This window comes from Bos indicus, chromosome 4 (genome assembly GCF_029378745.1).
Source record: "Bos indicus isolate NIAB-ARS_2022 breed Sahiwal x Tharparkar chromosome 4, NIAB-ARS_B.indTharparkar_mat_pri_1.0, whole genome shotgun sequence".
Lineage (NCBI taxonomy): Eukaryota > Metazoa > Chordata > Mammalia > Artiodactyla > Bovidae > Bos > Bos indicus.
The window spans coordinates 106,433,401-106,446,518 of NC_091763.1; the positions used below are offsets into that span (position 1 = coordinate 106,433,401).

At 43.7% G+C, this 13,118-nt stretch overlaps 1 gene segment (V, D, J or C); it reads left to right on the forward strand.

The window, feature by feature from the left end:
- Nucleotides 1-13,118, forward strand: part of LOC109557711 (T cell receptor beta constant 1-like) — a gene marked incomplete in the record, with an annotated part of 426,686 nt that overhangs the window by 335,881 nt on the left and 77,687 nt on the right.

Here is a 13,118-nt window from a genome sequence, read left to right on the forward strand (position 1 = left end):
AAATTTTATGTGATATTCAGAAACCATCAGTGTTTACCATGAAGGTGAAGGTAAAGATTTAAGAAAAGAAAAAAAACGAACAATCTAATAGGAAATGAGAAACTATACATAGAAAAAAATTCATGTAAATCTGGAAAAAAAAAATTTGTGAAAAAATGCTTTGAAACACTTAAAAAATGAATTATGTTATCCAGTTTCATCAAGAGCCTAGCCAGAGGGTTACTTGTGGCTCACATGGTGAAGAATCTGCCTACAGTCCCGGAAATCCAGGTTCAATCCTGAGTCAGGAAGATCCCCTGGAGAAGGGCATAGTATTCTTGCCTGGAGAATTCATGGACAGAGGAGCCTGGTGGGCTACAGTACATGGGGTCACAAAGAGTCGGACACGACTGAGCGACTAACACTTTCACTTTCATATGATGATGTCAGTTTGACAGCAAGAATCCAGAACCTTAAAAAAAAATGCAATAAGCAGTATAAAGATTCTACAATTATAAAGATAACTTGGGAATTTGACTTCAGGTCAAAATGGATAATTGTTACTTAATTGCCCTACCTCCATAAACCACTGTAGGACGTGATAAATTTACTTACTTTTCTTCAGCATTATACTGGAGGTCTTAACCAGTGTCATAGGGCCAAACAAAAATGAAAAAGAAATCCTAAATATTGTAAAGGAAGATGTGAAATTGTCACTATTTTCAGATTACATGATTGATTATAGAGTGTTAGTTAGGGCTCAGAAAATAAGAATCTGCCTGCAATGCAGGAGACCGGGCTCAATCCAGGGTTGGGAAGATCCCCTGGAGAAGGGAATGGCAACCCACTCCAGTATTCTTGCCTGGAAAATTTCATGGACAAAGGAGCCTGGCAGGCTACAGTCAGTCTGCAAGGTTGCAAAGAGGTGGACGACTAAGCAACCAACACTTTCATACTTTCACTTTCACTGATTGTTTATATAAGAATCGATGAGCCACAGATAGAAAGAATTAGTGAATTTTGAAAGATCACAAGATACAAAATCAATATAAAAAAATCAAGTGTCTTTACACTAGTTGCAAACAAGTGAAAAATAAACTTCAGGAAACAATTCCGTATATGATAGTATCAACAAAAGAAATAAATTTAGCAAATGATGTTCCATCACAAATGGAAACTAAAGAAAATTTTAAAATGGAAAGATAACCCTTGTTTACGGATTGAAAATTTCACTGCATTAAGGTAGCAATTTACTCAACAAATAATGTTGAGGTAAATGGATGAGCCTAAATGCCGGGTTGGATAAAGCACAAGTTGGAATCAAGATTGCCTGGAGAAATATCAATAACCTCAGATATGCAGATGACACCACCCTTATGCAGAAAGTGAAGAAGAACTGAAGAGCCTCTTGATGAAAGTAAACGAGGAGAGTGAAAAAGCTGGCTTAAAACTCAACATTCAGAAAATGAAGATCATGGCATCTGGTCCCATCACTTCAAGGCAAATAGATGGGGAAACAATGGAAATAGTGACAAACTTTATTTCCTTGGGCTCCAAAATCAGAGCAGATGGTGACTGCAGCCACGAAATTAAAAGATGCTTACTCCTTGGAATGACCAACCTAGGCAGCATATTAAATAGCAGAGACACTACTTTGCTGATAAAGGTCCATCTAGTCAAAGCTATGGTTTTTCCAGTAGTCATGTGTGGATGTGAGAGTTGGACTATAAAGAAAGCTGACCACAAAAGATTTGATGCTTTTGAACCATGGTGTTGGAGAAGACTCTTGAGAGTCCCTTGGACTGCAAAGAGATCCAACCAGTCCATCCTAAAGGAAATCAGTCCTGAATATTCATTGGAAGGACTGATGCTGATGCTGAAACTCCAATACTTTGGCCACCTGATGAGAAGAACTGACTCATTGGAAAAGACCCTGATGTTGGGAAAGATTGAAGGCAGGAGGAGAAGGGGACGACAGAGGATGAGATGGTTGGATGGCATCACTTGATGGACATGAGTTTGAGCAGGCTCTGGGAGTTGGTGATGGACAGGGAAGCCTGGCGTGCTATAGTTCATGGGGTCACAAAGAGTCAGACACAACTGAGCAACTGAACTGAACTGAAATGGATGAGCACATGGAAAGAAATGAACTTTACTGATACCTCATACCATAAACAGGAGAAGACAATGGCAACCCACTCCAGTACTCTTGCCTGGGAAATCCCATGGACGGAGGAACCTGGTAGGCTACAGTCCATGGGGTCGTGAAGAGTTGGACACGACTGAGTGACTTCACTTTCACTTTCATGCACTGGAGAAGGAAATGGCAACCCACTCCAGTGTTCTTGCCTGGAGAATCCCAGGGATGGGGGAGCCTGGTGGGCTGCCATCTATGGGATTGCACAGTCAGACACAACTGATGTGACTTAGCAGCAGCATACCATAAACAAAAATAAATTTCAGATGGATCAGAGGCCTAAGTGTGAAGGCTAAAACTACAAATCTTCTAGAAGAAAGCTTAGAAAAATACCTTTGTGAGTTGAAGGTAGGCAAAAATATCTTATGACAGAAAGCAGGAACCAGTAGTGAAAAAAAACCCTTTCTCCTTTGGCATCCTTTTTGCTAGAGGGTGTTTATTATACAGTTGAGTAATTACAAGTGAAGACCATTTTCAGCATCCATAGGATCACATTTATGGACACACAGCACACAGCCGGCAAAGAGCATGGTACATGGGTGAGAATGAGAGGTCCATGCTCTGAGAGCTCTGCAGATAAGTCAGAGGAAAAGTGGGTTACAGATAAGATTTGAGAGTCATACAAACCACCCGGAGTAGGGGAAATATTGGTCTGTGCCACCAAGGATCCTCTTGGTTGCCCAGAAATAAGAGTGTCTTTTTCAGTTCCTTTCCCATCCAATGTATGTCTCTTCCATTCATTCTTCTGATCATAGTAACTCACTCCTCCTCAGACATAGATTCTGCCTCACCTCTGTCACGTGTAACTCCAAACTTCTCCTGTAGGACTCTGTTGGACCCAAGTCCCCTGTTCTCTCAACTGATGTGACTCCCAGTAATAGTTTATTTTTGCTTTTGTTGCTAAATTCCTTCAGTCATGTCCAACTCTTTGCAACCCTATGGACTGTAGCCTTCCAGGCTCCTCTGTCTATGGGACGCTCTAGGCAAAAATGCTGGTTGTCATGCTCTCCTCCAGGGTATCTTCCTGACCCAGGGATCGAACCCGAGTCTCTTATCTCTTGAATCGGCAGATTCTTTACCACTAGTGCCACCTAGGAAGTCTGATAGCAGGTTATATTCACCTCCTAAATCTCCATTCTGGTCAAATCACTGCCTACAGCAGGGGGCAGCAAAACATTAAGTTTAAGAATTGCAAATTAGGGCAATTATATTTTTCCCATTAAGGACAAACCAGAAGTGATCATCTTTATTACAATTACCCTGTTTGTGTTAATTGAACACCAGGATAAGCAATGTACTGGAATGAATCCACTTTTCTGTTGGCATGATTAATGGAGAATTCTCTACCAGAAAGACAGAGAAGGAAGATAACACTGGGATGTGTCACATGGAATGGTGCACCAGCTGGGAAATGTGGTTGGGTGCTCCTAAATAAATCAGGAACTGTGCAAAATAACAAAAGAGAGAGAGAAGCAAATTGGGAATAAATGAGAGAGGCCATGAGTTGGTAATTATTATTATTTTTATGGTAATTTAAAAACTTTTCCCCCCAGTCTTTCTATTTGGCTGCATCAAGTCTTAGGATCTTTATTGGCATAAGGACTCTCTAGCTGTGGTGCATGGGTTTAGTTGCTCCACAGCATGTGGGATCTTAGTTCCCAGACCAGGGTTTGAATCCTTGATCTATGCATTTGCAAGGCAGACTCAACCGCTGGACCACAAGAAAGTCCCCATGAGTTGGTAATTATTGAAGCCAGGTAATGTGGGGATGAAATTAAAAGATGCTTGCTCCTTGGAAGAAAAGTTATGATAAACCTAGACAGTATATTAAAAAGCAGAGACATTACTTTGCCAACAAAGGTCTGTAGAGTCAAAGCTATGGCTTTTCCAGTAGTCGTGTGTGGGTGTGAGAGTTGGACTATAAGGAAAGTTGAGCACTGAAGAGTTGATGCTTTTGAACTGTGTTATTGGAGAAGACTCTTGAGAGTCCCTTGGACTGCAAGGAGATCAAACCAATCAATCCTAAAGGAAATCAACCCTGAATATTCACTGGGAGGACTGATGCTGAAGCTGAAGCTCCAATACTTTGGCCACCTGATGTGAAGAGCTGACTCATTGGAAAAGACCCTGATGCTGGGAAAGATTGAAGGCAGGAGGAGAAGGGGACAGCAGAGGATGAGATGGTTGGATGGTATCACCAACTCAAAGGACATGAGTTTGAGCAAACTCCAGGAGATAGTGAAGGACAGGGAAGCCTGGCATGCTGCAGCCCATGGGGTCGTAAAGAATGAGGCATGACTGAGCAACTGAAAAACATCAAATGTGGGGACATGGAAGTTCATTATATGATTACATCTACTTGGCATATGTTAGAAATTTTCATAACCAAAGGAAAAAACATTAGAAAGAAGGCTTGCCCAATGTGAGATGAAGTGGGATTGACTGTGGTGGGATGCCATGATATAGCCACAGATTGGGTGGAGCCAGGACAAGCTCAAACAGCAAACACCATTTGCTTATTATGTCACAAAGGGCTTCAGATCATCATAGCTGAACTATGGCATTATTTGTAGTATGTTGTCTTGAAATCCTGAGCACTTGCCTCCTAAAATCAGGAACAATTTATGTTATGCTGAAATTCTCTCTCTTGAAGGAACCATTTACAGTTATTCAAAATATGAGTGAAGATGTTAATATTTCTTTGAAATCTATGCCCATATTAAGTGACTATCTCCCTGCCATGCGCCAATACTTGCAGTAAAGATACGCACCTTGAAAACATTGACCAGAAAAGCATCAGCCATTTAAAGAACTGTGGCAATTTGAAACAAAGTTATCACGTTGCCCTTCTTTTAAAAAAATTCTCAAACTTCCCAGTGCATATATTCAAGTTGGAAAACTTATCTAGACCTGAGTTAGAAAAAAATAAATGCAGAAAAATAGAAAAGTTAAGCAAACTTCCAGTGAGACTAGACTCCTTTTGTTTGAGAGGATTCTGAATGTTCTCTGTTGCCTAGCCAACTGGGAGGGTGATGGTTCCTTGAATGACTGAAATAGATAAGGTCTGAGAAGCAGAGACCTTGCTCTCTGACAGATGGCAGAGAAGAGGAAGGAGTAAAAATTTCAGCATCTGCTGATATGATACACAATAAGCCAAAGCACCACCTAAGAAGTAAGGGAGTGAAGAACGTTAGGGCCTTGGGGGATGTGATGGGAAAGGGTGTGGCTGCATCTTTCTCTGAGACTTGCTAAGTTGGGAGGGGCAATGACTTCCCTGACAGAATCCTTACAGTTTCCTATTTCCATGCCCTGTTCCCCCAGCACTCAAAGCTGAGACCATCTTCATCCCGCCTCTCCCCACCATCGGCTCCATGCTCCTCTGCTGTGTGATCTTCTGTCTCCTGGGAACGGGTGAGTTTGGGAAACACAGGAAACCCTTGCCTTAAATTTCCCGGGTCGTGGCTGAAGCTTCTCCCTTGAGATCGTGGCAAGGCGTCCCTTCCTAGGCTCTGCTCTAGTTTCTCTCTTGTTTCCTCACAGGCTCCATGGATACCGGTGTTACCCAGATCCCAAGAAATAGGATCGCAAACACAGGAAAGAGCACTGTACTGGAATGTTCTCAGACTAAGGGCCATGAGTCCATGTACTGGTATCGACAAGACCCAGGACGGGGGCTCCGGCTGATCTACTTCTCCTACGGTATCGATGATATTAACAAAGGAGATGTCTCTGATGGGTACAATGTCTCTCGTAAGGAGGAGGCAAAATTCTCCCTCTACCTAGAGCCTGCTACTCCCAACCAGACAGCCATTTACTTCTGTGCCAGCAATATTTGCACAGTGCTTCCTGGCCACCTGCTCTCTACACAGAAAGACCGCTGTGTTTGCTTGGAAGGGCACACAGACTTCCTCGATGTGGGGTGTGGGTTCCTTAGAGGTTGTTTCTATGCTGTGTGAGCCCCAGTGTAAACTTAGGGCCACCTTGGGTCAGTGTCCCCAGGCCATGGGGTGACTCCTAAACCCCAGCCTAGACTGATCCTACCTCCCCTGCCTACTGAACCTCTTTTTTTTTTTTCTAGTGGGGTAGTGGCCAGCCCAATACTGTCCTCCTGGGAGAATGAGCCTGAGCATTTGGGAACACCATAGTGATTTTTAATAAAAGCATTTCCTATTAGCTTTTCCACATTGTGGCTTTTAATGGTCCTTTGATGTCTGTCTCCACCTACCTTTCTGTATCCTCATCCACTCTGTTAAAGCTGACAGCCCCTTTATCCTGCCAGCCCTTTCTCATCCCATCCCTTCCAAGCCTACTCTTTAGGTCTGTAGTTGGTTGCCTTTATACCAAGAACAAACTGACTAACTCATTTTCTAAAACTTCATTCTAAGTAAATTTAATCACCATTAAATCTGACTCAGAAGATGAAGTTAGTCACTGGAGAATGTGATCTATAAAAGTTATTTTTCACCTACTGCCTGACACATGGATCTCTGCTGAGATCAATCTTAACCTGCAAGAGCAAATAGACTCGCTTCATTTTCTGAATTCCAAAATACTTGCCTGCTGTCCAGCATGGAGCCAAAGCTAGGAGCTTGGAGACTGCCCTTTCTCTCAGGACATTGGAAAAAACCCTGACTGCCCTGCGGGGAGGACCCTACTAGGAGCCAGTGAACTCTAGACACAAAAGTGCTTAATCAGAGGCTGCTAAGTATGATGCAAAAGTCTGCCTGAGAATCAGGTCGAAGCCTTCCTTGAGGGGTTTGTCTTCTTAACTCATAAACCTCAATTATTTCCACAGAAGAATCCACAGGACCTGATAACAGTTCAGATACAAAAAGCCCAGTTTCTTTTATTTTCTACCTGTTCTAATTGGGGGGAAAGTCATAGTTCTTTGTTTCATTCTCCTTTACTACTTCTATTTCATCTGCTATCCCTTTAAAAAAGAAATCAGTTTTCTGTGGACTTTTGTTCCCAGCTTTTCTATGCACGCTTCTTCAGCAGTCTCATCTGTAATAATAATTTATCTTTATTTCATAAACTAACTGTTCCATTTGTCTACTGAACATTTTTAGTGGTAGATATTCCTAGACTTTTCTTTTGCCCTCTTTCCTCCTCACTGTAAATATTCATCCTTAACCTTCTCATGGGCTTCCCAGGCGGTGCAGGGGTAAAGAATCTGCCTGCAATGAAGAAGACCCAGGTTCAATCCCTGGGACAGGAAGATGCCCTAGAGAGAGGAATGGCTACCCACTCCAGTATTCTTGCCTTGAGAATTCCATGGACAGAGGATCCTGAAGGGCTACAGTCCTTGGGGTCTCAAAGAGTTGGACACGACTGGGTGACTAACACTGAACCTTTCCATCCATGATCATGACAATTTCTTTCATAAGTTCCTAACTGATAAATCCAACCTTCTACTGGCCACTTCCAGCTGGATGCTCCACAATTCAAAGTCAAGTAATTTATTGCTGAATTGGTTGCCTTTCCACCCCTACCTGCATCCATTCTGGCCCATGTATTGTATTTCTGTGTCAGTGATTGGAGCAGTGCCTCTGAGCTCCTCTTTTCCATTAGTCCTCACATTGCTTTGCTTGATAAATCTATTACTTCTATATGGCACATTGTCGTAGATTTGGTTTCCTGGAAAATGGACATTGCAGGGGGCATTAATGTGCAGGAAAGTTATTAGAAAGTGACTTATGAGCCACATGGATGGAAGGAAGAAGGGGAAGTGGGGCTGGCTTGCAGCCTCAACAAAGGCCTAAGCTACATCCCCAGGGGGCTGGGAAGTTGTGTGACCGTAGAACTATCCAAAGTTAAGGTGAGGGGCCCATGTCTTAAGCTCATTTCCACGGCAGCCATGTCACTGGGATAGTGGCCCTGAGAAAAGGCATGCCCTCAGGGGAAGAGGTGCCTCTGTAGCCAAGACAATCCACAAGGAGGGTGTTCAGCCAGCAGTGCTCCTACAGATGGGGGAGAATGTCCTTCATGCCTGAAGGGGGAGACAGGAGACTATCACAATCTCTGATACACACATTTATCGGATTCAGCTGCTCCTTTCCTCCCCCGTTGCTTCTATTTCATGCAGGCCTTTGTCACCTGTGACTGGGGAGAAATACATCACCCTTCTCACCACCCCACCAGCCTCTCCCTGTATCTGCTTTTCTTCCATCTCGGACATTCCCACCAGCCTGATTGGGTCTGTCATTCTTTACTTGGTGCACAAAGCCCTCTATAAATGAGTCTCTATCTAAAACTATAGCCAAGTCTTCCAAATCCACGCTAGCACTTATAGTCTAGTTCTACTGAAGGTTTTGTGTTTCCCTGAATAGGCCAAGCTGAATTGCACAGCTAATGGCACCCCACTCCAGTACTCTTGTCTGGAAAATCCCATGACGGAGGAGCTTTGTAGGCTGCAGTCCATGGGGTTGCAAAGAGTCAGACACGACTGAGCAACTTCAAACACACACACACACACCTTTGCCAATACTCTCTCCTGTGTCTGAAATGGGTGATTACTTCTTGACCACTGGGCTCACTTCTGAACATCCTTTCATTTTGAGCTCAGAGGTTAGCTTATCCATAGAGGTTCTCCTGACTCCTACAAAGAAGTCTCAGCTCCTATCTATTTCAAAACTACCATAGTCAGTGCATTCTTCCATCATTCTTTCTATACTCACTCTTCCCAAGACTCTATATTCTTCAGTTTCAGAGTCATGTCCCTCCAATTATGTATCCCTAGGTTGAGTGCAATGTTTGACTTAATGAAGAAAAGATAGAAGAAAAGGAGGGAGGGAGGCAGGGAAGGAAAATAGACTCAAATATGTCTCAAGTAGTCTTCATGATTTTCTTCCAGGTAGTATGTTTTCTGAGTTCTGGCACATGTGTATTTAAGTGCTCCGCACCCCCTGACCTACCAGTCCTTTTAAGCAGAATTATATAAGAAGACAAAGAAGAGTGGAAAGTGAGAGAAGCTGGACCAAAAGTGTATAGAGACGTATGGGACAATTATGGCTGATGATTCCTGCATCCTCAAGTGTTGACATTTAGAAATTCTCAGCAGTTGCTGCAGAGACCTCCCTGGGTGTCTACTCAGCTGTTCAGTTGTGTCCAACTCTGTGACCTCATGGACTGTAGCCCGCCAGGCTTCTCTGTCCATGGAATTTTTTAGGCAGGAATCCTGGAGTGGGTTGCCATTTATACTCTAGGGGATCTTCCCGACCCAGGAATTAAACCCACATCTCTCGCATCTCTTGCATTGGCAGGCAGATTTTTTACCACTGAGCCACCTGGGAAGCCAGAGACTTCCTTAGCTATACTGGAAAGGTAAGTCATTCGTGAGTTATTCTTGGATTGAGAAACAAGGGATAGATGTTTTATCCCTGCCTTCAAGCATCCCTTCATTTGAGGACCTGAGCTTCTCTCATATCTACTCCCAACCCAACTTCTACCCCATCATTCTTCCCTCTTTCTTTAATCACTTCTACTGTGAGACACAGATTTTACATCCAGTTGCTGCTGAGAACTTTTACCAACTCATCACTTATCCAAAAACCTTCTCACACTTGGAACAACCGAAAGTCTCTCTCCTTCCTGTTTCTTTAAAATTCATCAGAAAGAATCCTCCCAAGTCGTTAAGTATCTGTTCACCAATTCCACCTTATTTTCGGCAGGTGGCAGTAAATTTTCATTTATTTTTCTCTTGCTGGCGACTTTCTATTAAAGTAAGATCAACTTCAAAGTAAAAGCAAAGGATAAATGTCACTAATGATTTGAATGATAACTCTTGTCTTAAAGGAGCCCTTAATGGAACAAGAGGTTTGGTCAGTTATAATTGTTATATTTCTTGAGGACGTATGAGAGACCTAGAGTGAGCAGGAGCCTATAGGTGTTACATACAATAAGTGAAGACTGAAGAGATGGTCCTCAAATTGTTGTTGTTGTTTAGTCTCTAAGTTTTGTCTTACTGTCTTGCAACCTCATGGACTGTAGTCTGCCAGGCTCCTCTGTCCATGGGATTTCCCAGGCAAGAATGCTAAAGTGGCTTGCCATTCCCTTCTCCAGGGGATCATCCCACCCCAGGGATCAAACCCATGTCTCTTGCATTGGTGGGAGGATTCTTTACCACTAAGCCACCTGGGAAGCCCTGATCCTCAAATAACGAATCCATAATAGTCAAAATCCAAAACCCCAGGTCAGCAGCCTCTATGCAAGAATTTTATTGAATGTCAGCTGTGTTTTCTAGTGAACTGGGGCAAAGGGAACAGACAAAGAGGGAAAAGATCCTGGGATTAACCTCTGTGACTCACAGTCAAAGCTAAAATTTTTTCTTGAGATGAAATGAAGAAAAGAGAGGAGAGGGGAGAGTGGTTTGGAAGCTGTTTACTGCAGCAGCACCCAGAATTTTTTAGCCAACATTACCAAAGTCTGTACTGGAAAAAACTGTGGATCTCAGTTTTCTGCTCTGGTGCAATTGACGATGCAGTTAAAAGAAAGATGAACCTAATATCATGAAGCCTAAGTTGAGAAAGTGGATGAAATCTGAACACCAAGTAGTGAGAAATGAGACAGAGAACAATGTGTGGTTATCACACAATAATAACAGCATATTTTCTGAGAACTCAGTGATGGCCAGTCACTGTTTTAAATGCTTCGTATGTATTGCCTCAATTAATCCTCACAACATGCTCTCCTGCATCATGTTTGACCAAGCCACTCTGTTGCCTGAATGTTCTCTCTCAGTTTTGTAGACTTCTGACCAATTCATCCTTCCAAACTCATCTCAAACATCACTTCCTTTTCTAACCTCCCTAATTAGACAAAATCCTCCTATTATAAACTTTCAGAGCTTTGGTGTCCTCATCTACTTAGTTTGTAAAACAGGTGTGATTTAATGTTTCATCAAAAGAGTAGAGACTTAAGATAAGCCAAGCAGCTAGCCTGTTGTGGATGAGATAAGTGAACAAAAATATTAGTCTTCTGGTGGGTAAAGGGATATACATGACAGCATGCTATCAACAGGATGTGGGGCCCAGAAATGCAGCAACATTGCCATCACAGTCTTGATGACTTCACCAATTGCTCATCCCACTTCCCCAGACCTGGGAGGCACTCTCCTGGCCCTGACTGCGGCATGGCTGTCAGGCTCCTCTGCTCTGTGGCCCTTTACCTGTTGGGTGCAGGTGAGTCACAGACGCAGAATTCCCTAAAATCAAACAGGAACAGCTTTCTCTGTGCTAGGTTTGCTTCCGGCTTCAGCATTAAGGCCCATCTTGGACTCAGTGACCAATTTTTGCCTTTTTCTCTCAGGCTTCTCTGATGCTGATATTTACCAGACCCCAAGATACTGTGTGATAGGGATGGGAAAGAAGATTACTCTAGAATGTTCTCAAACTATGGGCCTTGACAACATGTACTGGTATCAGCAAGACCCAGGAATGGAACTGCAGCTGATCCATTATTCATACGGGGTTAATACCACGGAGAAAGGAGAGCGCTCGTCTAGGTCGACTGTCTCCAGATTAAGCAAAGAGCACTTTCCCCTGACGCTAGAGACCGCCAACTCCTCACAGACGTCTAGCTACTTCTGCGCCAGCGGTGACTACACAGCACGACACAGGCCCCCACAGACTGCACAAAAAGGCAGTCACAAAGGCCAAGAAGTCCCACCTGCTTAAATCCCACCTCAAACTACGGAAGCTGCTGCAAATCTCCCGGACACCTCAGCCCTGAGGGGCCTGTGTGGCCTGAGCAACAATCTGGCCAGAAAGCAATTCCTGGGTCAGTGTCTCCCAAGCTGGGGAAGGGCCCAGTCAGTCAGGACTGACTTCCCCCCTGCCTCTGACTACACTGCCCAGTGAGACTTGAATAAATTGTGTCCCTCAAGGTAAGTGGGATATTAATTTGATAGTTGCCTAATAGACACCTGCAGGGGAGCCTTTGCTAACTAAGAAACAGGAAACGTTTCCTTTGACTTCTTCCACAGATTGTCTGTCTCTGGTTAACGGTTCCTTCCTCACATCAGACTTGTTTCTTTACACACACCGACTCGAAGTCCTTTCCTTCCCCCACCTCAGTCCCCCTTCTCACAACTTCAGGTCTCCTTCTGTGATTTTGAGCTGGAAATAAAAGAAGGATCTGAACTGATTATTTTCACTACTCTGTGTGCACAGTTGCTCAGCCATATCGAGCGCTTTGCAGCCCTGTGGACTGTAGCCCGACAAGCTCCTCTGTCCATGGGATTTTCCAGGCAAGAATACTGGAGTGGGTTGCCATTTCCTTCTCCAGGGGATCTTCCCGACCCAGGGATCGAACCCACGTCTCCAGCATCTCTTGCATTGACAGGAGGATTCTTTACCACTGAGCCATCTGGGAAGCTTACCTCTACCTCTAATTTAATGGAATTTTAACAAAATCTACATGAGGCATAAGGAATGGAAATGGTGCCTACAAAGAAAACCCTCCAACTTCTTCCCTTTATTCAACGCTGAATTTCTTCAGCGACCACCCTGCCCACTGGGAAGCCATTTCACAGGTCAATGCTTCTTCTTACTTGGATACAACAAATCCAAGGGGTGATGATTTTTATCTGCATGGGACCAGACCTGGAACCTTGAATAGATCTGTTGCTACTCAGACAATGGGCAACAATGCAGTTGTCTGTGACAGATAAATGAAATCATCACGTTCTATCAAGTCTAAGAGGTTTTTCCCTCCTTTTTAAAGCAGTGGGGGAAGAGGGTGTGGTCTCTGGCCAGGAAGCAGATGAAACATGTTGGTTTCAGAGACTAAATTCATCTCAGGGGCAAACAGCATTCCTCATTTGACGCTACCATGTGCAACAGGCTCCTCTGCTGTGTTGTTCTTTTGCTTCTCAGAGTAGGTGAGTCCTGATCACAGGTGAGGAACCACGGTCACTGGCTTCCCAGGCTCCGGCGACCAAATA